A 25908-nucleotide genomic window follows, 5' to 3' on the forward strand; every position below is an offset into this window, starting at 1 on the left:
GCAAGCACCTTGGGATGGGGTGGGAAGGTAGCCAGATCAGCATAAGAGGTAAAGGCATCATTTAACTGTTCAGCTACTGAGGTGCAGTTTTAAATAAATCTTACTTTCTCTGTGAAGTTATTGGAGATTAGCAAAAGTAAATAAATACAGCTGCCAGATTAGTTTACTGTTTGTATTCATATTAAGAATAATTCAGAAACACTGAAGGATAATAACTTTACAAAGGTAGTCTGCTGTGGAGGCAGTAGGTAGAATAGAAGACAGAGCTAAGAGTGACATAACCACTGAAATGTCAAGGACTGGACTAAAAACAACATGGTTAAGGCTGAGAGGGGGTGGATTCTAGAGCATCTCCAAGATACAAAGAATTTGGTGCTCGATTGATAAGGAGACAAGAAAGAACATTACGGTTCTTAATAGTCTGGGCAAAACTGTATTGTGATTAAGAGATGAAATACAAAACAAAATTCACTACTTTGAGCACACTGATTTATGTCCTCCCCCACCTCTCATTCCCTGGAATATCCGGGTGGCCCTAGCATAGGAAGTGACGGTTTGTAAATATTCAAAGATCAGCTTAGAGGTTAGGACTGCAAATGTGGGAGTTGGCAATACCCCTCATTCTTAAATATGAGTATGTGATAGAGTACTCATATGACAGTATGAGTAAGGTGATAGAGATTTAAATCCACCTTCTTCATTTAGCATTTCTCTCTGCACAGGAGTGTAGCTTTTGGGTATATGAACTTTAAGAAGATACTTTACCAGTGACAAACAGATGAGATAAGCCAGTAGAAGAGAAGAAGGGATGAAGCTATCTTGATCAACAGACACTAAATTATAGTTAGGTAGGAGCCAAGCCAGTCACTCTAGGGTCAGTGTTAGCAAGAATAATGTACTGCATATTTCAGAAAACTAGAAGAAAAGATTTCGAGTGTGTCCACTATGAGGAAGTCATAGTTGTTGGCCTTTTCTTCTTGTGAGAGAATGTCTGACAAACATCTTAAGGAATAGTTTATTTTGACTCACAGTTCAAAGAGACACAGTCCCTCATCAAGGAAGGCATGGAGTGGGAGCTAGTGGCACTGCGTCCACAATCAGGAAATAGAGACAACTGATTGCTACCCCTCCTTTGGCTTTCTCCCCTTTTCTTTTTTATTATCTGTGACTCCAGCCCATGGGATGGTACTGCCCATATTCAGATGGGTCTTCTCCCTTCAGTTAAACATTCTAAGAATGTTCTCATAGACTTGCTGATAGGCATGTCTTCTAGGTAATTCTAAGTACATTATAGTTGATGAGTGTCAACCATCACAGTGTTTGATGCAGATATATTTAACCTGGTGTGTGTGTGTGTGTGTGTGTGTGTGTGTTCACGCCAAAATATAATTCTCCATTAATACACACAATTTGTGTTTTCATAAGATTTTAAAAGATGAAAAGATGATAACAAAATAAACAATATAAATAAATCCCACAAAATATTGAGTAAAGTAGGCACAGGGGATTTAATACTGTCTGGTATCTCTGATTTTACTTAAATAGAATTCAAACACAAGCAGAAATAACATGTTATTTGGACATGGATGGGATGTACACAGTCTAGTGACATAGTCACATAAGTGAATTTAAATTCGTTTCACATTGTTGACCCAGTTTAGTTGTCAACTCTGTGGTGCTTCCACCTTGTGGATACACAATCACTTTTCTTTCTTTGCATTAATCTTTCATTTTTTAAGAAAGTCATATAATAATAAGTTGCAGTTTGCAAGCAATAAAAGTTTTAATTTCACTAAAGTCAAGGAAAGCAGGGAATGTGCTCTGAAGCTAGGAGAGCCTACACTGTTATTCTGAACTCCACACAGTGAAATTAGTTTGTAGGATGTCCTCTTCTTACATGTCATACAACAAACAAACAAACAAGCTAAAAAAATACCACCAATAACAAAACAAAAACACTCTGCCATAAAGCCAATTGTGTTAGGCCACATTGTTTTATCTATGTCTCAAAAAAATCAGTGGCCTAGGGAGACATCGTTTTTATGGTCATCACCCCCATGGTCTTATGCTGTTTTCATCAGCCTGTTTTTTTTTTTTTCTTCCAAGTTCCCAAAGCAATATGTTCAAGAATGGTACAATTTTAATGAATTCACTCACAATTCTCTATTAGGCTGCTGTAGGTATGCCATGCCTGGTCCTCAAAAGTATAGGCATGGTCTTGAATATGACCTATGTTTTTCTCTTCTTCTTGATCTGCAGGCTTTTAGGAGAAACAACTGTATAGGTTTAACAATAAGGAATGAAGATGCTCTGATATTGGAGGGCCAGCAAGCCATGGGCACAAATAGCAAAACATCTCACTAAATGCAGTGTCAAAGAAGAAGAAGGCTGATAGTGAGGCCTAAAGATAATTGGCAGATAGGCATAGACAGGGTGTGGCCTATGAGAATGTCAGGTGCCAGAGAAAGACTGGCAGCTGAGCCTGTCTTTAGGAACTCAGGTTCTGTATACCCTAAGGATAGCAGGAGGAAGGGTCCTGGGCCAACCTTTCTCTTGAGACTTTGTAAGACTGTATTCTTCCCATTTGAAACACAGTTTCTTACCTAATTGGTGCATCAAGACCTTAACCTTTCACACAGCGAAGTATCTAGATTGTATGGTAGTCTGAAGCATGAGCCTATTGGAGTATAACTCATCTTAGAGATCCTGACAATCTTTATAGGGTCAGTTTGGGATTCTACAAGTCAACAGTTTCTAATCACTCTTTACCAAAACCTTTTTCTCTAAGGACCACGAAAGAGCAGAAAGTGAAGGCGTGGGACAGTTTGTCGGTTAATAAATTATCTTGCCAACATGGAAAACATCCCAACAACAAGGGACATCCAAGAGAGAGGGCCCAGCTGCATGTGTACCTCACAGAAGCCCTTTCCTGTCACTGGCTGATCAGTCAATTTCTAAGAGTATGATGGCCCACCTCATGCTAGAATTACACATCCGGGATGAATCTAATTAGAATCAGAGCCCCAGAGTTCACCACATAGAAGTTCACCCCACATCACGTTTACCTCGATCAGTACTTAGAATGAAGTGTGTTCCTAAACAGCCACCGTAAAATCTTCTTCTTCCCATCTCCCATGGCCTGGAATGATGAGGATGAGATGGCTTCATGATTCCTGTCACATTCCCTTGAGAAATGTGTTCCACAGGAGGCCTCACCTCAGAGAGCTGATTACCCAGGAAGCTGTGGCAGACACTTGGGAATGCAGCTGAGAACGACAAGAAGCACATTCCTTTTCTGACAGGAAGTTGATGCCTTTGTGAACATTTGAAATGAATAGCGAATTCACCTCACCCTTCAGGTGGATAACGCCGGAGAGCAGCAAATAGAAATGTCCATTCCTGAAACAGAGCACCCTCCAAAAACTCTGACCAAGTCTCAGCGTTCTGCTGGGTTGATTGTTCATGATTTTGTGAGTGCTGTTTACCGTAGATTTACTGGTGTTTTTCTCAGCTCTGGTGTCATCAGCCAATGGAGATTTTAGACAGATTGTGTGCCAGAACAGAAAAAAAAGTGTCCTTCTTAAAACATAATTTGATTTTGTGTGTATATCACGTTTATTCCGTTTCCAAGCTTGGCTTGCCATCTTCCTCTGGACTGCTTGGTGAGAAAACCATCCAGGGAGAGTTGTTCCTTGTTGTTTCCAGCAAGTGTGTAGCCCTGGGTAGGCATCTTATTTTCTCCCTGTAGGAGGAAATGTAACATTGAAACTCTCCAACAGTGAGACCACAGAAATAAAAATACAAAAAGAGGCCCTTTCTAAGTATTTTACCATAAAACCTAAGGTTATAAACTCTATTCCTCCAGACAGTTAAAGAGTGTCTTTCAACTAGTTCTTTCAAGGTAAAAGTTTGCTTTGGTAATTTCAATTTGACTCAAAGCTGTAATGCTTCCACAATAGAGAGATCTAATGGCCTTGGGAATAGAGACTTGAGCCCACAGCCTTTTCCTTAAATAAGAAAATCACAGCATAAGGCTTGTGATACTTCTGTATCTCGAGTGTCACAGGGACACAGAACTGGTCTGCCAGTGACAAGCAGGTATTGTTGGTCGGTCTCAGTTGTAATAGAAACAGGGCTTCCTGTACAGGACAGCTGTGCAGGCTTGATGGCAGGGATAGGACAAACAAGAATCTGTGACAGAAAGAATGGAAAGACCAGAAAGAAAGTCAGCCCTGGGAACTGGAGGTGTCCAGAATCCTGTGAGATGGTACCCGGAGGTAGCTAAGAGCCCATTGTAACTGCAGTTCCTACATGGCCTGTATGTCTGCTCTTCACACGAATGCCAAAGGGGACTTTGTAGGACACCCACCCACCTGCTTGGAATTCCTCATGGGTCTCTCATTAGAATATATACTATATATTCATATATAGTCATATGCACGCACACGCACAGGCACAGACACAGACACAGGAGACACTGAGACCCTTTCAGAGCTCCTATAGCTTTCTAGCCTGGATTCTGCTATCCTTTCTAAACTGTTTACTGATGGCCCCTGAGGACATCCATATATATTGACCCTTGGAAGCTATTCAGCTTCTCCAAGAATAGTGTGTGCTTTCACATCTGCCTGTTTTTCCTTTGACCACTAAGCCCTTCCTCCCTGAGACACCCTCTAGCACATTCCTAATTACATTTCCTAAAATGGCTTGGTTGAAAATGATCTCCCTTGACTTGCCTCTTCAGAGAAGCCACCACATTCAACCCTTCTTATTTGCCTGGCTCCCCACTATACCATAAACTTCTTGGGTATAAAAACCAGGAAATATGCATTGCATTTCAGTGCCTAAAACGATGCTTAATAAATACTTGAAAAATACTGACTAAATTAATGAACAAATTTATATCGCCATTGCCTAAATTTTAAACAATAGGAGAAAATTAAATTTTACATTTAAAATGTGTTTTAATGTTTATAGATAACCTTAACATTGGAAAGATAAATATATAAATAGAAGCAGATATTGAGTTATACAGAGAACTTAAAATATATTTAATATTTGTGTTAAAAAATGTATCCATTCAGCACACAGAGCAATGCACTTGACAATATGGGAAGAGATATTTATAAATTTTTATTTGACAAATTAACACACTGAGCAGGAACCAATTCTTGAACTTTGAAGTGGCTTTTACTTCTCCAGTTAAACTTCGCTGAGATTAAATTTGCAGGTTATGAAATACATTTGCAGACTCTTGCAGCCATTATCTCACCCTAATTCAACTATATTCCTACCACCTCCCAAGAAAGCTGCTCTCAGTACCAGTCACTCTTCATCTCATCTTAGCACAATCAGTCACTAAGATGATTCCTGTATGTGATGGTTTGTATATCCTTGGACCAGGGAGTGGCACCATCTGGAGGTGTGGCCTTGTTGGAATAGGTGTGACCTGGTTGGAATGGGTGTGTCGCTGTGGGTGTGGGTATAAGATCCTCACCCTAGTTGCCTGGAAGTCAGTCTTCCACTAGCAGCCTTTGGATGAAGACATAGAACTCTTAGCTCCTCCTGTGCCATGCCTGCCTGGATACTGCCATGCTCCCACCTTGATGATAATGGACTGAACCTCTGAACCTGTAAGCCAGCCCCAATTAAACGTTGCTTTTTGTAAGACTTGCCTTGGTCATGGTGTCTGTTCACAGCAGTAAAACCCTAACTAAGAAACTGTTGGCTCATTCTGGACATTTCCATAAATAGAATCAGAAACTATGTTATCCTTTGGGTTGTTCCTTCTTTTGGCATAAACCTTTGAGATTATCTTATAGTCACATGACTATCTTGTAGTCACGTGACCAGCACACATTCTGTCTTGTGCTCATGCCTCATTTGTTGAACCATCCATCAGCTCACAGACATTTTGCATTGATTCTGATTTTTGGCTCTAGACTTTGGGAGTTGGCTCTTTGGCTTTATCTGGCTAACATTTGCATTTCTACCTATGAAAACCTTTTGTTTTATAATTAACAAAAGTATGGTTTTATACTTAATTGTAATACTAAGGCAAGGTTCTCATATAGCTGAAACTGCTCCTTACATTAACAAGTCTACATTAAAGCCTGCTCTGGATGTGGAGTACAATTTCTTCTTAACAGCGTCAATCTGTGTAGCATTAGCTGGGTGTTGTATGAGATTATTTTTCTCGATGCCAACTTGTCGTTTATGGGACATAGAGAGCTGGAGGACTCTGCTTCAAGTCCCCTGCTCTTGTGACTCTTGGTTGTGCAGAAAGGGACCTCAAGGAAACATCTTAGTGCCAATAAATGCAGGACTATCATGTGCTGCCAGTAGGAGCAGCCATGTGATTTGATAATTATTGTTTCCCTCTCTCCTCAGAAGCAAATTGCTGTCATTATCAACTGTCATCAATTACATCAACTATCATTTTGGTGTCTTTAGACCAGTTCTCCTGTGGGAGAAAAAGCCAAAAAGAAGAGCTTCCATTCATTTCTCTAATGGCCACTCTACCTTGTCCTTGGGCCCCACCCAGGCCGGCAACCATCCCAACACTTGGCAGACCTTCAAGGATTGGTTTGTCACTTATTGGTTTGTCCCAAGCAAAGTAATCAAGGCCATCATTTCAGGAAGTGCCTGATTTTAAAATTTTCTGGAACTTCTCACTATTTATGCCCTTCACCCCCACATACACGTGAATATTTTTCCTTTTTCCATCAAATATGTGACTACACAGAGATTTAAATTAAAATTACAGGAAAGATGTTCCTATTATCCTTAACTCGGATGCCCCTAAAGCATTCAGGGCCATTTTTGAAGGTGTCTTTAGTGTGGTGGGTAGAGGATCATTGTCCTGTGTCCCCCAGCATTTTAACTCCAGGGAAGCCTCAGAGGACAACAGAGTATGAGACAGTCTTGAGGCAGATGGATGTCAATGTGTTGCACATGCCCACAACAGCCCCTGAACTTGCTAAATGGATGCGCTGAGTGTTGACTCGGTGCTGTTTCTGTAACTTGACATTTGAAAGCTTAGGCTTTGTCTTCTCCATATCGTGATTTGAACCCTGGCAGCAGCAGACAGTACTCTTCATCTCAGAACGCCTGATACTTTTATTCTGAGAGAAATTCTATTCTGCTCCATTTGAGGCCAACGTATCAATTGACTTAAATTCTCTTTCACCAGCTGGTATTAAAGTTGGCCCTAAAAAGCAACATCCTGCTCACCCTGGTTGTTCTTCCCTTCAACTCAACACTAAGACTCATGAACCAGGGTAGGTGAACTTCTATGTGTTCAAGGTGAGCTTCGTGTAGCAAGTTTAAGACTAGCCACACATGCACACACATATGCACGCCTGCTTACATCATCCTTAAGACTTGCACAAGATCAAGTCTCCCAAAACTCCAACCATGAATGCAGAGGAATTTAAGGTCCCAGCCCTAGCTGAGGAGCTATTGGCAATTGTTAGAAGAGAGTGCATTTTCTTCAGGGATGTGGCTTCTGAGAGGCTACCCATGCTTCCAGTAGATCATCCTATACCTGAGCATGCCCAGGCAATAGTAAATGAGCTCAGTAAATTAAATTGAGGGGGGCAGTGCATAGGATATTGGGAGGCAAAATTGTATGGAAAATAGGGGAGAAATTGAAGGGAAGGGACTTGGGGGACTCATTGCCTGAAGAGATAGGGTAAGGAAGGAGGAAAGAAGGAAAGAAGGGGCAGAGAAAGAGGAAAGAGAGACAGAGAGAGAGATGAGACAGACAGAGACAGGCAGACAGACAGACAGACAGACAGACAGACAGGCAGACACACACACACACACACGTCTTCCATAGTTGAACTAAGGCCATTTCAGGGTACAATAGGAGCCTCTTTCAGCTTGCTAGTCGGTTTTTGGATCCTGCATCTTCCAAAGTTGTAAGCCTTATAATTATTTTAGTGAGCATAACTGGTAATTTTTATTCATGCTTAAAGAGCTAATCTGTTTACTTAAATAATATCCAATCTCTGCAGGTGCTGTAGGTTAATTACACACTGAAGCTAAAAGTACAGTAGTTCATTAACCATTTTATAATTTCAAAATCCAAGCCCAGTGTTCTCACTGAGGGACTGGTAATTTCTTGGCTTTGCAATGTTGATCATCAGGCAGCTTCAGTGGTGACTGCTACAGTCTCCCATACCACTTTCATGCCTGGTCCCTGTCATTTTTATTCCTACCATTTTACTTTTCTAGTTTCAATATCCTCATGTGCGATGCTCTAAGATTCCTACCTTGCTAGTCTGCATCAACCCAGCTGTTTACAGTGGTCCATGGTGGGAAATGAGCTCCTAAGCAGCAGTTTGACCATGCTGCTGGGTCTGACAGTAAAGATGGGAGCTTATATTTCACACCTCTTTAGTCTTTCAAATTCATTTTCTCATTAATTTTTATTATGTCAACCAATTTATATATGAAGGGTAAGAAATATATAAGTAGCTCTTTTCTCACAGATAACTAAAAAGCAGTGTCTGTTCCATCCCAGAGGTAGTAAATTGGCAGAAAGAGTAACAGTTCCCATCTAAGATTATACTTTGTCATTATTTGCAAAAGTCAGTATGAAAAATTGTCACCCCCAGTGGTCTTTACTTTCTTCTCTCTGGCTTTATGCTGTTATCCAAGGATTTTGTTTGGGAATAAAAAACCATATAGATCTTGATTTCTGGGCTCATAATCACTAGCATTGTTGGATAGAATATCCCACCTTCCATATATAATGTCACAGATTACATGAAACTATTTCCTACTTCTAAAAATCTACTCCATGTTATCTGACCTAACATCCACTGTGGAAATTACTGATACTAGATGCTTTGTCATTCAATAGATTTTCTTTCTAAACTTGGATTTTCTGTTTTTTAAAAAAATATTAGAGTCAAATAACAAATCTGGTACCATAAGACTCATGACTTTGACTTTGTTTTTAGGCTTTTTGATAATGGTAAAATTGTTTAACTTGCCCTTGGGTAATTAGAAATTAAATGCCATGATTATCAAGATATTACTGTATCCTTAGCATCTGGCAGCCCTCTTCTGGCCACCATTATTAGCTGCCTTGCCTTAGTGGAGCAAAGGAGAACAGTTGACTCTTCCGTACTGTACTCCCTCTCTCCATTCACTGGCTAATCTTGGGTTACAGCCAGGCATGGTGTGTGATGGGTTCATCTGCATATAAGCAAAGCATAGACAACCATATGGGAAGAAAGATTTCACATAGCACGCTGGGACCCCTGATTCCTCTCCATTCTTCCCATAAGGTGGTAACTACTCTCTTGGAGAATGAATGTCCCTTTACAAAAGCCCTGCTCTGATTCTCAAGTCTCTGAGGGCACCTACTTATGTAAATCTTTGTCCTTCTGCATCCTTATATAAGCTTCTCTGAGACTTGTTGAGAGACTGTCACAGAAGAATAAATCCTGTGTCTGTCAACCTGAATGTCCACCCCACAGCTAAGGAGAAAGCTTAGCTATACTCTAAAATTAGCAACAACCCCTCCTATAAATGTTCTAGAAATATTCTTGGGGCTGACTCAAAATGGAACTGGGTTCACTGAATCTGTGGAAACCTGCTCTCTTAACAGTCATGGGTCCCTTCCTGGAGAAGAAAAGGAAGAGAAAACGGAAAGATGGGACATGACCCTTGGACGGAGAGGATATAAATGTCCTGTTTCTGCCATCCCCTTCATCTCCAGAAGTCTTGGCCTCCCCTAAGACAATCCAGAAATCAGCCCATATATGGCCTTCCCCAAATACTGGCTATGGCTCATTGTTTTACAGTCTGTCTTTTCCTTTCTGGAACAGCAAGAGAACTTGCATCCAATTGGGTTCTTCAATCAGTATATAAAATGTTCAGCCTAAGTGAGGTTTAGTGCTCTATGCAGGTTGGAAAAGAAAATAGAAATTAGCATTTAATTTGGGCATGTTTTATGCCATCGAGTGTCCTCCTAAGAGGAAGAGGAACAATAATATTATATTACATTAATATTATAATAATATTATTAATTATATTAGAACTGAATTACAACCTGGTAAGGATGTGGAAGTACTTGAAACTTAATTTAATTTTTGTTTGTTTTATGAAGGTCATTTCTTAAAATACCCCTGCAGGCATGTAAAGGGCTTGACTTTGCATTGATAGCTGGAAAAGACAAGCTTTTAGAGGCAAATCATCCAGTTTGCATGTTTGTTCTCCCACAAGCACATCTGTGTTCTTTCCTGCCTGCCTGAAGCCCTCCTAAGTATTCAAAAACTCCATAGTGTTCACAGAGTGTAGAGCTGTTCTCTGTGTATTCCTGCATTTTAAAAAGAAACCTATCCCTCTCATGCACAATCATTGCAAAGACCAAAAGCAAATGCAACTTAGAGCAGTAGTTATTGAACTGTTTTTATTACCTTTATTTATTAGTTTGTTTTTATTTTACATATATGAGTGTCTTGCCTGTATATATGTCTGAGTAGTCCATGTATACAGTGCCTGAGGAATCCAGAAGCAGTCTTAGATTTCCTAAGACTGGAATTATAGATGGTTGTGAGCCTCCACGTAGCTGCTAGGAATCAAACCCAGGTCTTCTGGAAAAGCAGCCAGTTCTCTTAATCACTGAGCCATCTACCCACTTTATCAACAGCTTTGAAAGAACAACATATTTTTAAATAAAGATAGAAAATTTGATTTAAAAAATTATTTAACACACAGATAATTTCATGTAGGCATAGCTGTAAGAGAGTGGAGGCTCTTGGCTCACCATCCAAGTGTGCACGGCTGTGCTGATTACAGGACGGCAGTGGGGAACGTAGATTATTATCTGAAACACCCTGGAAGCAGCACCACGAACTCTTTGTGATGTGAGTGCTATGGCACCTGTGGAGTCATCCTTTTCTCTTTAAAAGATAAATATTTTTATTTATATAACTTATCTAACTAAATATTTTATTGTTTCAACTACCTGATTAGGACTTTTGGGCTTTTAACTTCTTTCTTACCCTGGAAACAAGAGCACCTACATTTTTAACCAAATTAGCTGTAAGTCACTAGCTTTCAAACAGAATGCTAATGAAATCTTATAAAGATACAACTTTATAAGTGTGTTTCCTAATGGACAAAATAAACTGCTGATATATTTTATTCTCAAGGAATCTTGAGAATTTACAGGGTTGTGTGAGTCTGGTAAGTGTTGACAAAGATAATGCTTTCAAATAATGACCTAGTAACCTAACAAAATGAGCTCCTAAATGCAGGACCTCCTGCTTGCAAGGCCAACAAGCTGCTGCTGAGTTATAGCCCCAGTAAAGTGAGCATTTTTAAACTTGGAGACTTCTTGTTCTGGTATTTCCTGTAATATATTTCTGAAGAAAGGATGGAGCTCCTTAAGGCAGCAAAGACAACCATCAACAAATTAAACAACATTACCAGACATTTTTTCTATTATTGACCATTTCCACTTACCCAGCACATTCCTAGAACTGACTTTTGATGCTTTAGTATGTTCATACCCCTGGGTCAATTCCTTAATATCTTCAGGTTACTCCTAGCCCCATAACATCACCATTTTTTTATCTTAATCACCTGATAGTCTCTATGTCCAGTCCTGTATTTTTCTAAGACCTATTGAAAATTGAGTATTAGTTCTATACGGTGACATGTCAGATTAGAGACAGATATAAACTGCAGATTGCATCAAATCAGGGTCTTAGGCTGTAACCCATGAACCACATTAAGAAGGTGAATTTTCTAAAGTGATTTACTATCTGGCACCTGCACAGACATCAACTGGGGGCATTTTGGTATAACCTTGTCAGGTGACTCAGGGATAAATCTAATAGTTTTTGACATTTCTGTCACTGCTTCCTTTCCGTTAGGCCTTCCTTCTTCCTCCAATAAATGTTTATTAAGAGCTTTTTCTGTGCTAAGTGCTTGGGCAAAAATCCAGGGGTGAATCAGAATTGGATCCTGCCGTGAAGGGGATTATAATCTAGCAAGGAGGTTAAGCAAGAAGGTTCATTGTATAAAATTATAGGAGAATTTGCAGGAAAGATGGAATTCCAGTTAGGATTTCAGTTAAAGAAGATTGGATCTCTGGAAGACCCTAATAAAGGCAGTAGACTTATTCATTACATGGACTTCTGAGTCAGCAGAGTCATGCAATCTCAAGGAGTTCACAGGATCACTGGGGAGACAAGTGATTGCACATGCATACATGTTCTCATGTATAAATTGTACGAACTTAGAGAATTGAAGTAGCTTTGACTCAAGGCTGCAATTCTAGACAGGAAAGATCCAATGGAAGGGACAGGTGGACAGAAACACACCATGAAGAAATTGGGAGCAAGGGCAGCATAGGAACTGTCCCCTCCTGACCTTAAACTCTGCTTTACCCTATAAAAAATGTTTTCCTGTAAGGTTTTTGCTTTGTTTGTTTCTAATGCATGTGACATGTGTGAACATCTATGTGCAGGCATGTGTGTGTCCACTTACAAAGGCCAGAGGAGACCATGTCCTAATCAATCATTCCTTAACTTTTCCCTTTGAGTCAGTGTTTCTTACTGAATCTGGAACAGGCTAGTGGCTAGCAAGCTCCAGAAGATGATCTCTATTTCTGCCCGCCCCCAGTGTTGACATTCTGTCTGTTCATGCTTCAACTCTGTGCTTCTTAAAGGGTCTGGAACCTGAGTCGGATCTTCATGATCACACAGCAAGTACATCGTCTACTGAGCCATCTCTGCAGACCCAGAAATATTTTCTTTATGGAAAATTTTAGTGATCTTTATGAACTACGTTAACACTGTCACTTTGCTAAATCTTTTCCTCATTTCTACTAAGGTTCTTTTTCCCACAAGTCTATGGGAAGGCAAAGAAAGAACTGGTGGCTTTGGTGTAATTAATCTTTTCTGCATGCATCAAAAAATGAAATGAAATTTATGGTTGTATATCATCCCAGCTGACTGAGTTGCTGATCTTTGCAAACTACTGTTCAACTCACATGAACATCACTCTCACTAGGAACCTTTCAAGGACAGCACTCAAAATAATCAAATGAGTACAGCAGATAACTAATTAAACAATTTGCTTTCTATAGCATTCAAAGTATGCCTTTTGCATCATCTTAGAAAAGGACAGAATGAGAGCCATGTCCTACATCTACTGGGTAGATTAAGTAGTATTTGTGAAACACTCATGAGTGTTCTGGATTCAGAGTAGCACTGAATAAATGTCATTCTCCTCCTTGTCTCCATTATCAATATTTTAGTTTTCCATCAGTGTGTTCTATTCCTTTTCGGTTACTAATTCTTTAGCTAAGCATCCCCATGTGCTGCCCTTCAAAGATCTTACCCCTGGTGTCCTCATTCCCCAGAAATTGGATTTGAATGAGAGTTACTGCCTACTGTTTCAGAAAACCCAGTCCAATTTCAGAAAATTTAAACTTATCACATATAAAACTTGGGACATTTATTTTCTAACACAGGATACTTATTCCTTGGGTTCTCTAAGCTCCTGTGAAGCCATAAGAATCTGGTTTTCCTGATGTGGTTCCATCAGCACCATCCCTGTAAATGCATGTGCCCATGCTGGCCTGAGACACTGCGCATTGGGTACTAGGGTAAGGCTCGGCAGATGCAGACCTTGTAGGTAGCTATGACATACCAGAAGGTCTGAGAACCAGTGCTCTGAAGCACATCTCAAATCATTCGATTTGCCTCATCATGTTTTTATATTCAGTGCCTAAGAGATTAGCCTGTTTCATAAAAACAGGCACCACACATAAGTGAGCTACTCAGTGACCAATGTGTCTCCTGGTAACACCAGCTCCTACATCCTCTGCCCTTTGATTCCCACAGCACACTAATGCAGTATTATTGATTGTATTTTACACCACACATCTTCCCTTATGCCAATTCTTCCTTCTTCTTTTATCTTCCCTTTCTTCCCATGGTTTCCTATATGTTAGACTATGGGAAAGGTTACCATAGTGAAGGCAGAATCAACATTAAAGGGACAATTTTTAATACCATTTCTCATTGTCCTAAAGAAATAGTCATCAACGTGTTCATTTCTGTGGATATTTGCCTACAAATGCCTTTAACTGAATGTAGTTATCATAGCTAGAAATGGGAGCTAACCAAGTGTGTAGTACAGGACAGATAAGCAATTTATGGAACATACAAAAAAAGGAAAAACTATTCACCTTCTTGGGATGATATAGGAGGTTTGTGGGTGAGCAAGATAACTCAGCAAGTAAAAATACCTGCCACCAAACCTGAAAACATAAGCTTGGTGCCTGAAACTTACATAGTAGAAGGAAAGAACTAATTCCTGAAAGTTGTCATCTGAACTGCACACATGTACACACATCAAACAGTCATCATCAATTGATCAGTCAGTCAAATTAAAAGCTATTAGGGAAAAAAAAACAGAAAGCATTGAGGCAAACCTTCTTCTTTGACATTTGTCATTGATTCTGAGATGAAAGGCTCGGCACAGCTCGTAGCTCTGTCAGAACAAGATCTGAGTCATGAACCCAAATGCCCAAAATGGAATTGAATTTCATGGTTTCAAATTTGATATCAAGTGCCCCTTTGAAAGTGCAGGAACCCACAGAATCCTACAGCCTGTAGTTCAAACTGAGTCAATTCAGTTGTTTCTCCTTACCTCTGTTTATCATCTCTCAGAGTTGTCCCCATGAAACCAAAGAAGAAAGACACAGAAATGTACACCTTAAATAGGGATGGACACACTGACCCATCAATACGTACTCTGTGCGCATGCCTGATCTCAGCACTGCAAAGCTCTAAACATACTTTATGTGCAGCCTAGGTGCAGTTTTGTCTTGGTAAGAAGTATGGTTTTATTTTCATTTTGTTTTCTCCCCAAAAGGCTGGAAAATAGGATATGCAGTCAATTACTTTGCCCTGGCCACTCAGTAAACCTCAGACTCTCTGTACACTGAAGAGGAAGGGAGGGCAGGCCTTACCAGGGCCTGGCTGTCTCAGGCTGCCACTCTTTGAAGAAAAGAAATGATGTAGAGAAATTGAATCATGATGTGCTGTTCATTTAATTCAAAAGCCAACTTCTGCCAGGAACCTGCTAGGGGGAAAAAGTGAGTTTGTACTGTTAAATGTCATGTTCTGTTTGTCCAAGTCCTTTCAACTTGGCAGACAGAGCCCAGGCAGGAAGTCTAATCTGGAGCCATTGTCACACTTTACAAGAGGCTCAGAAAGCCATGAGAAATTCGGGGGAACTGCTGGGAAGCAGGCTTCCCAGAGATCCTTTGGCCTTCTGTGCAGTGTGTGTGGACTGTCTTTCTATACAGTGACCTGTCCTCATCTACTAGCTGCTGAGGGACATGAGGAGACTACTTCCAGCTCTATCAAGAAAGCCTCTGGGTGTGTTTATCTTGCTGTAGCAACAATCAGAGCTCTTATGTAAATATCAACAAATGCTAAATCAGGAGGCTGGGCAAAAGGGACTGTGGAAACAAAAAGGCTTTTTTTCCCCCAGTTACACCATTTTCTACATGATTCAAACCCAGTTATAGAGCTATTGGAATCAATTAACTTCCACAGGACTTTCTGAACACACTTTTGTGCTGTGAGATAATGTTGTGAGGGTCCAGTACCTCATAAACACTGGGGGAATAAATCAGAACGGCTGTGGTAGCAACTCACTAGGAAAGGCTCTTATTTAAGTCACATGAAGTTCAATTACATTATGACCATGGCCTCAGCCCCACAGCTTAGTCTGGAATTATGATGGCTTGTTACAGTTGCCACCTGTTGGACTGAGGAAGACAAGGATCATACACTGTCCAGTCCTTGGATGCAGGATGTCCCATGCTCTTTGACAACTAACCTGTAGTCACACAGAAGAACATCCAAAAGGACAAGGGTTTCTGTGCTGAAGCCAAAGTAGAGGACAATCCTAGGCTTCTCAGAAAATCCTGGGATAGCATTGGAAATGTAAATGAAATAAATACCCAATTTAAAAAAAAAGAAAAAGAAAAAGAAAGAAAATGAAAAAAGAAAAGAAAATCCTAAGAGGGTGGATTGGGGGTAGGGGTGGGGGTGGGGGACAGGGAATGGAATATGGAGTGTAAAAAAAATAAATTAAAAAAAAGTCCATTCTTGGATAATGGTGGTGACCATGAAAAACAAACCTTTGTTCCCAGAGTTAACATTACTAAGCAAATAACCTTTTATTTTGAGGTTGTGCAGCACTACCCAAATAGACCAGAAGTCATAAATACTAATATTTGGCTCATTCTTCATTGTAAAATACGTTAGCATCATTTTATTTTTATAGTGAGCTTTGTAATATCCCCATGTTACAGATAAAAAAAAAATGGAGTTCAGAAAATAAGAAAATTTCCCCCAAACTACTGATTGTTTGCATTACTCTCCTAAAAGTTTTCTAGGTGTATTAAGTCTAGAAGGAATTACTGAAATGATATAACTATTTCATCCCTCTCTCTGAGAATATGAGAGAGATCTGGTGTGTGTGTGTGTGTGTGTGTGTGTGTGTGTGTGTATGTGAGAGACAGTGTGTGAGAGTATTTGTGTGTATGTGTGTGTTTTATAAAACATGACATGATCCCTGTACTTACAGCAGACAGAGGATACATATTATATCCCTGAAAAGATCTCAGCCTTCAACAGCCCACTTTTATCTAGCGCTCAAGAATACAGCACAAGTCTCAAAACAAATCAAGGGATATATTTGACTAATCTCCAAACACTGAGAATCTAGAAGTAACTCTTAGTACTTCTTGTATTGCTATAACACCTGATGCTTGATCATTTATAAAGAACAGGAATTTACTTCTCACAGTATGGAGGCTGAGAAGTCCAGTGTCCAGATGCTTGCCTCTGGTGAGAGCCTTTCTGCTGCATCACAACATGGCAAGGGGAATCGGGTGGTAAGAAAGTAGGCTTGCCATCTCACCTCTCCTCCTTTTAGTCATTTCATCATAGGTGCCTTAACCTCATGACTTTAACTTGACTTATCTTCCCCAATGTTTCATCTCAAATATAACCAACAATATTTGGATATTATGGTTCCAACACATGAATCTTCAAAGATTTACTATCCCAGGAAACTATTTTCTTAGATAGCCCCTTTCTGTTTCATGCACCTTTTGTGATATTGCTTAGTTCTCCCTGGTTACCTTCCCCCTCATCTCCCAACTCTGCCAAGGAATTCCTAATCACAGTCCCGTTGAGTTCATCTGGAAGAATGTGAAGATGGTAGCACGTAATGCCAGAAGAAACTTAAGCTCAGATTACCCGGTGAAAGGAAGATATTACAAGTTTCTGAGAAACCATACCTGGGAAGAGACAAATACTACTATTACTTCACTCATATGTCCGAAAGGCCATACTCCTCTTATCTGCTGAGACACTGGGGATGTGGTGAGGTAGTTTTGTAGGCAGTAGGAAAACAAACATGAAGATTTCAAGAGTAGAAGAAGGTTGGCAAGCTCAGCAGACAAGAGCATCGGCAAAGGGAGTGTCTGGAATAAAGTTAAGTGGGGACAAACTTAAGATGGAAGCACCTTTAGATGCCACAGAATTGACAGATGTGTGCAGCCTGAGAATATTTTCCTCTGGCCATCTAATGAGGTGGTTTACAACCTGTGGGTAAATGACCCTTTCATGGGGCTTACCTAAGATCACTGGAAAACATAGCTATTTACAATAGCAAAAGTACAGTTATGAAACAGCAATGAAAACATTGTATGGTGGGGGGTCACCACAACATGAGGAACTGTATTTAAGGGTCACAATATTAGAAAGGTTGAGAACCACTAGTCTTATGGCAAGTAATGATGCCCCCCACACACCCTCAAGGAGGAGAACCCTGAATAGAAAGAAAGGGCAAACTCTTGAAAGACAGGAGGAGTTAAGCAAATTACTACAAATCAGAACCAGGGAGAAAAGTCGGAGTGACGGTTCCTGACAGAGATACAGGCTGGGGATTTAAGCGAATAAGCCTGTCCCTGGAGCTGAAGTTCCCATCAAAAGAACCAACAGCAGGCTTGGCTAGAGAAGGATAGAAGAAGTCAGAGAGTTCCAGAGGAAGACTCTCTAAGGCCAGAACAAAATCAAAAGTCAGGTCACCCAATTTAGTTATCTGATAGATTTTGAGGGAGAGCTGGACTGGATAGGGACTATTGGCTTGAGATCTGACAGCCAGACTGAGACTGCTGGTAGTGTAAAGCAAATGACACACTGAGAGCTTCTTGAGGATAAGATAGATGCAACAGTGCACTTGTGTCTCCAAGAGTATGGACAGTATCTCTCAGAGGCATCCCACTGAGCTAAGCAAGAGATACATGTTGGTGGACTGAGATCTGTTGAAGTAAGCCTAAAACCCTCTGAAGACCCCATCCTCCTCTCATTTACAGTCAAATTTCTGCTCATGCGTGGCTCTCTGTTGAATCACTTCCCTATTGTTCTGTCTGCTTCTTCACATAGGGTTGCCAATGTAAGCATTACTTCCTAAAGATTGAAGTGGATTTATCCTTTATGGGCTACGAAGAGAACTTGAGAAGTTATTTGATCTCAGAGATTGCCTCCAGAGGAAGTCAGAACTAAACATCCCAGAGAAGCAGGAACCTCAATTGCAAAGACATCCCAAGAAAGTAATTGCACAGCTTTCCTTACTAACCTTCTTCAGTGTTTTCAGACATGACAACTTGCCCAGACACAATGTGACTTTGTTAGGAACTTCTGATTTAGCTTCCTCATGCTGACCTTAAATAGTTTTGGGGAGCCCAGGAAGGAATAAAGAATGTCTGGTGAATATCTTTATCTTCTGAAGGAGGCTCCTAATTAGCCCGGTATTTCTCTTTAGCTATGTGACTATTGATAGTTAAGCACAGTTTTTTTATTTGTTTGTTTGGTTTGGTTAATTGTTGTGTCTATGTTTTTCCATTCCATGGAGTGTGAAATCACACAAGAGGAAACATGGAGTTACAGAAATATGAGCCTGAGTATCAGAAAACCCACCCTCAGCCCCTGTGTGTCTGTGCACGGATGGTCCCACTTATCTTAAAGTCCCAGAAGCAGCTATACCCCGGGAAGAGCTTACCTCAAACCTCAAAGTGCCAAACCTCCTAAGAAAAAAACACCAACATGAATAAGGTTGACTGCTGTCCTCACTCAAGTTCATTCCAAATCATCAAGATCTAGCCTAGGAAACGTTCTCTTCATTTTCAAAGGCCTGAGTCCCCGATAGTGAATGTGCCCGTGAAACAAATTAGGGCAATGTGAGAAGAGTGTAAACCAGCATGGAGAAAGATGAGGGAGTGCTGGAAGGGAATAGTGAGGCCCTCTTCACAATCTCAAAACCAGAGGACATCTACACAGAGAGGACTGTGTGCCCAGCCTCTGACAGGAGCTGGGACCCTGAGAATAACACAGAACCACACAGCCCATTGTAGCTCACTAGCCAGTCTTCCTCCAGTGTTCCACTGGCCAATCTCAATGGGACTCCAAGTGCAAGAGGCTCTACTGCTGTGGTCTATTCCAGAGCATCCTTGGAACACCTGGAGTGAGAAGAAACCAGTAACTAGTGGACTTGTGAAGAATCTTGGCTTCTTATGAAGATCACAACTGTTGGCTTGCTTTCTTTCTTTGGAAAAGACACTATTCTAGGAGCACACTTGCAAGAGAAACGGTGAAGGGATCATGGAGGTAAACCTGCAATGTTCTTCTAATTTGCTGAGGTCATCTGGAGTGAGTTAGTGTGGTACAATGAAGAATCAATCGGGAGTGTGGACTGGAGGTTGCCATTGATTTCAGTGAATGCCATCGCCTGGTGCATTAGCTGAGAGTAAATGCTTCCCTCATCCAGTGTTGGAACAAGCCTCAAATCTCTTCGCAAGCCTTTTCTGCACCCATGTTAATTATTCAGACACTTTGCCTTTGAATAGTGGGAAGTGGTTACTTCTCGGTCTTTGGTTTCAGCACCTTCAGAGTTTGCCCTTTCCCTTGCTCCCCTTGGATGGAAGGAAATCTGCATCTGTGTCTTGTCAGAGACACACACTCAAATGTTTTCCATAGTTTCTGCCTAGGCAGAAGCAGCTTGTTCCCAAAGTCTGACATAGTTTTCAGAGTGAGAGCCTGGCCTGGTCTTATGCTTAGCCACATCCTATTTTTATCTGGAGGCTTAAAGACCTGCGAGTCTTCGGAACACAGACTCTCCCAGGATTGCTCTTCTATCTTTCTGATGTCAGAAGCTGAATGTGTAGCTTGAATGTTGACCCTGCCAGGTGGTACAGAGTGGCTAATAAAAAAGGCAGACACCATAAAAAGTGACATATTGTTTACATTTGAATAATGTCACCCTCTCTTAGCACTGACATTATTTACTAGCCCTTTGTCTCTCCTCATCAATCTGTCCATGGTTTGAGCTTAAACTCCTGGGTGAAATATGTTTGAGCAGAAGTAAGAATACTATTTTTTTCCATGTAACAGGGAAAAAAGTGAAAAAAAAAAACTCCCTAGTCTGCTCCTATTGCCTCTAATGTGACTCAAAGATGTGTTTTAATTTTTTTAACATAAAATGAAGACAAAAGAAGGTTCTCAAAACAAAAGCTATAATTGTGTGAAATGTAACATTTCCAAAAAAAAACAAAAACAAAAACAAAGATGATGGCGATGATGATGATGATGATACAGGCAATTTCATGCTCTTGGGTTTAGTGTCATAGTGATAGAGCCACTCATATGTTACTGGGGTCTCAAATGGATTGATATTGTTTCAGTGGTACCTGTGGGATGGTAGCATTTTCCTTGCTATCTGAAAGGCTCCCACGCAGTGAAAACTGATGAAGCGGAAGCTATAAAGTGAAAGCTGACGCCCTTCTGACCTCTCCTGCCTGATGTGTTCATGGTCTTCAGTCTTAGCTTAGCAGTCCAGCAAACTCACTGAAACACCCCTCTCTCTATGTCCTTGGCATGTGTCACCCTGCACCCTCATGTTCTCAGGCCCATGATAGCTGGCAAGTATTTTAAAGTAATAATGAAATAATTTTGTTCCAGGTACATATAATTTACTTAAATTTGATAAAAAGCACATTAGAGACACTAACACAAATAACTGGCAATTTAAGGACAGTTTCACTTTATGGTTTCTTTCAAAATGTATCTTGATGTGGCTTAATTCTTTATAATTCTACTTTGTTATACAATCCATCTCTTCTAAGTTTTCTCATAATCTTCAGTACTTGACAGTGATGAATGGTTTATCCAAGACACCAATTAGAGCCAATAATGAACTAGCATGGAAAACTTGGTATTGAAAATAACTGGGGAAGTTCAGTATGCTTTGAAACATAGGAAAAAAGAACTAGGTATAGTGCGTGTGTGTGTGTGTGTGTGTGTGTGTGTGTGTGTGTGTGTGAATGTGTGTATGTTGTATGTATACATATATGTATATATAAAATGTGTACAAATATGTATGCCTTGTATGTATATACATATGTACATAAATATGCAAATGTATGTACATTGTGTACATATGTCATGTGTGTATAGACCTGTGTGTGTGTGTGTATGTGTGTGTGTGTGTGTGTGTGTGTGTGTGTGTGTGTGTGTGTGTGTTGAAGAAGAGAAGAAACTAAAGGAAAGGTGGCTGGGAAGAGCAGTGGAGACCCTCCCATAATGGTGACAATTTCCCTCATACTAAGCTGGGATACCAGTGGCCTGGGACAATAGGTCAGGACAAGGTGACAGCATAATGCAATCACAAGTACCTTTCAGCATTACCTGTGTCACTGCAGCATACCACTATGCTGCTTAGTCACAAAGAAATTTTTGATCAAAGGTTATTAAATGTCTAAATGTATTCTTGCTTATACCAGAGAGTTTTAAAAGAAACTAAATTTAAAAATTTAAAACATAGGCTCCCCTAAAAGAGCGACTGTAGGTTTGAAGGTCTCTCAAGGCAGTTTAAGTGGACATAGAGGCTGCAATATTGTTTCTCCTTTGTTCATTTGTCAATGGTTGAACTTCATCCATCAGGATGAGCAGAAATTGTGTTGATCACAAAGGTCTCCTTACTTGCTGTTGTGTCCATTGTGGGCCAGCTTAGGACTGCTGGGAATCAGCTTTACTACAGAATCTAGAATGCTGGAGCAAGCAGCTGCCTTCTGGGATGCTGGTGGTCTCCCAGCAGGTGGGGAGAACTATGGGAGGAGTGTGATGACAACAGATTGCTCTGATGCTCAGTGGTACACTTGTAACTGACTGACCAGAGCACCCGACCCAGTACAACAGAATCACAGGAGACCAGAGGTGCTCTCTTGTCATGAGTCTGGGAACAAAGAGAGCTGTGATATCTGTGAGCACTGGTCACACCCATCCTGCCAACATATGCCAGGCTACCTGTAATGGGAGGGTCACCACTGCTCTCATGTGGCCTGTGCATGCACTCTGTAGAGTCAGGTACCTAGACTAGCAACTGAGATAATGTTTAATAGAATCACTGATAAAGGATTCCTAAAAGCATATGGGAGGAGGGCTCTGCAAACGACTTCTATAGTATTAGGAGACGTTATGATACAATCTGGGGTATGAACAGGTGTTAGCCAGACCAACAAACCCAACGATGATCTCAGAATTTGACAGAGGACGTAGCACCTACAAAACCCATTATGATGCTCTTTGTGGGATCACGTAGGAAATTAATTTTTCTTTTGTCTTTGTTGACTCTTTGGCTAATGTACTACACATATTATTGCAAATGTTTGCTTAGAAACCCTTTCAATTTTCCTTTATCTAATGGCGACTATTATCTGTGAAAAGAAATGCTAGTAAATCATGCTATATTGTTCATTCTGTAAGCTCATTAGCAAACTCAATACAGACCACGGTGGGGAAAGCAGCAGGAGTTTGTGAGACATGACAGATCCTGTGGCAGACTGTGCTGTAACCCAGCTCTGCTGGGGGAAGAGCTAACACTGCTCACTCATTGGACCCTATTTCCTGGTGAGTCTCTTACCCTCTCTTGCCCTGTGGTACATGTTATGTATTGAAAACACTTGGCTAAATGACATACTTTGAAAGCCAGATGCCAGTGAATGGGTCTCATGGCCTGAGCTAGCTTTGGTTAAATATGGTGGTTTTCTTCTGTAACAATAGCATAGCAAGAGACAACATTAGTTGAGTGTAGTAAAAACTCTCTCAACTTAACTGGGTTTAGAATCACTTAGAAGCCTGGCCTGTGCCTTTGAGAGTGTTTCAGAGTCCATTAGCTGAAGGGGAAAGACCTACTCTGCATGTGGTACCATTTGTGGTCCAGGAGCCCGGATAGAATAAAAATGGATGAAGGGGAAGTAAGCTGAGGGCTGTGTGCTTTTCTACTTCCTGTCACATATGAACTGAGCTGCTCTGTCATGCTTTCCTCATGCAGGACTGAACCCTCTGAAACCATAAGCAGAGGAATCTCTCTCAGCTTGGGTTGTTTCCACCAGCAATGCAAATGTAACTGATGCTCTGGATGTTTATGGGCCATAGATGACAGACAAAGCTTTATGTATGCTATAGCTTATATCCTCCAACATCCTAATGATGAAACTACTGTACATTATGACAGTAGTCCTATAAAGTGGGTGTCACTGAGGACATCTTTCCCTCCTATTTGCATATAGGAAATCAGTGGCTCAGGATATAAGGCAGCAAAGTTAGCAAGGACTGCTCCCACCTGGATGTGAGTGCAGCATCCACAAGTAGTGTGATGGGAATCATGACTGCAATAGTAACAGGGGTCATGAGGTAGATGAGACTAACCAGTTCCTCTGCTGATGGGTTAACCTGAAAATAGATGCCTATCATTGAGGAATAAATGGACTCTTCTCAGATCACTCTTTTGGATTCCTTTTTCTTTTACTTTGGAGGGCTTCATAACCTATGCTTGCAGCCACATTCAGAAGGAAGTACTCCACTCCCACCAAGACCCTGTACTCTTGTAAGACCCATAGAAAACATAGAGGATACCAGTGTTTGATTGGGAGAGACCATGTTTTGAGGGACAAAATTTTTTTAAAAATGTACAATTTGTTTGTCATTAAGAACACACAGAATAAAGGATTTTTCTCATTACTTCTGCTGAAAATATGCAGTTTTATCTATTACTGTTTATTTAGTAATTAACAAAGTGACTAGAGTTAACCTATCAGAATATATTTTCTTTCTTATTTTTCTTTTAAGAATAATTTACCACTGGGTTTTCCAACTGCCCAAGTTATTGTGTACCTTTCTGAGATTCCATTTTATTTAAACACTAGAAAGATACTTTGGGGCTTGAGAGTAAACATTTCCTCTGCACTCAGAAAGTCTAACAATTAGATGAATGTGAATGGGCAGCTGGCGCAGATAGTTCTTTAGTAGCTTAGGAAAGGAGGGGAGAGAGGAAGGGAGGGAGGGGGGAGGGAAGAAAGGGGAAAAGAAGAAAGGGGAATGAATGGAGAGAAGCCTATTTTAATTGTAAAACAATGAACCAAAGAAACAAAAGAACAGTAAAAGGAGTTTTGTTGGAAAGTTCAAGCATACTGTAAGGGGAGTGGCTAACAGAACCACAGTAGATAGCCAGTCTCAGGTCAGTACTCAGAATGCAATTCCTAAGTGCCTAATTTCTCAGGCAGTATTTCCCCGGGGACTAAGTGGAGTCCAATGCAGTGAGGGACCAGGGCTCAGCTCTCCATTCCCTGGACAATCCAGGAGGATGCTGACCACTGGGCAGTCAGCTCCATGCCCTGGTGCAGGTTCTGGTGTGTGCTCCATTTTGTTGTGTGTTTTTCTGGGGACTGAGTTGGGGCCTTATGCAGGTGAGGTGTCACTGTGAATCAATCTCTCTCTCTCTCTCTCTCTCTCTCTCTCTCTCTCTCTGTCTGTCTTTCTCTCTCAAAAGAGGGTTTAACAAAGTTGCTTAAGCAACTTGCAAGTCTCCTACCACAGACTCTTTGAGTAGCGCATTGCACCAACAGGCCCAATTTACACAGTCATACTTTTCTATTGTCACATAGTGTAACAACTATTTCCATATCATCTACATCCTATGAAATATTATAAATAATCTAGATGCAAGTTAAAGGAGATAGATGGATAAGCATTGATTATATGCAAACACTGCATTACCTTGTATAAGAAACCTAAGCCTGCTCTGCCTCTGCGACGTCACAGTCAGCCGTGGGGTGTTGTTGGCTAGGGGTGCAGCTGGCAGTTATACTTCCTTAGGAAAGAGAGGGTGAAGGCTTGCAGGAAATTTAACTTTGCACTTAAACACAGTTGAATCCTCCACATTGCAAGGTGTTGAACTGTCTGTTTCACTCTTTCTGATGTTTTCCTATGTTGTTATAATTAATACACCCGCAGCACTCTGATGTGCTAAGGGCTCCTGCAGTAGTATGTGGACACTCAGGGTGACATTACATATCTATGCTGCCTTCTGCAGATCGGCATTATTACTGAACCTCCAGACATGAGGAAGTCTTTCCTCGCTGTTATACGAAAGCCTTGGGGCTTAGACAGAACTAGAATGGCATCCCACTTTGCTGAGGTTCTGTCAAGAGGTTTCAAAGAGCAGGGCATCGTTGTCCAATATGGATGACATTTATCTTTCTTCCTGTTTTGTCATTGTGGAAGAGCCATCTCTGAGTCTTGCTATTTTGCATAATTTATCAGCTAATCATGGCTTCCTCTTGATTAACCTCAGAGGACCTCTTCCCCAGCCTCTGTGTGTAGACTCTGCTGTGAAGAAAGGCTTCCTTTGAAAAGCCCTTGAGCTTACCTTGTCTCCTGTCAGAACTCCTGATTTTAGCCACACCCACTCCCATCTTATGTGTCTTCCCAGCTGTGTCCTCGGCATAAATAT

At 40.8% G+C, this 25908-nt stretch overlaps 2 protein-coding genes across 3 annotated transcripts in view; both read left to right on the forward strand.

The window, feature by feature from the left end:
* Gm51415 (predicted gene, 51415) overlaps positions 1–24137 on the forward strand; it is an 81177-nt gene extending 57040 nt beyond the window's left edge. The window contains exon 1 of the mRNA XM_030243928.1: positions 1–24137. This exon is cut by the window's left edge and continues 57040 nt beyond it. The gene's annotated coding sequence lies outside the window, so the exon portion shown is untranslated.
* Positions 1–25908, forward strand: part of Kcnb2 (potassium voltage gated channel, Shab-related subfamily, member 2) — a 436827-nt gene that overhangs the window by 144752 nt on the left and 266167 nt on the right. The window lies entirely within an intron of this gene.

The sequence above is a fragment of the Mus musculus genome, chromosome 1 (genome assembly GCF_000001635.26).
Source record: "Mus musculus strain C57BL/6J chromosome 1, GRCm38.p6 C57BL/6J".
NCBI lineage: Eukaryota > Metazoa > Chordata > Mammalia > Rodentia > Muridae > Mus > Mus musculus.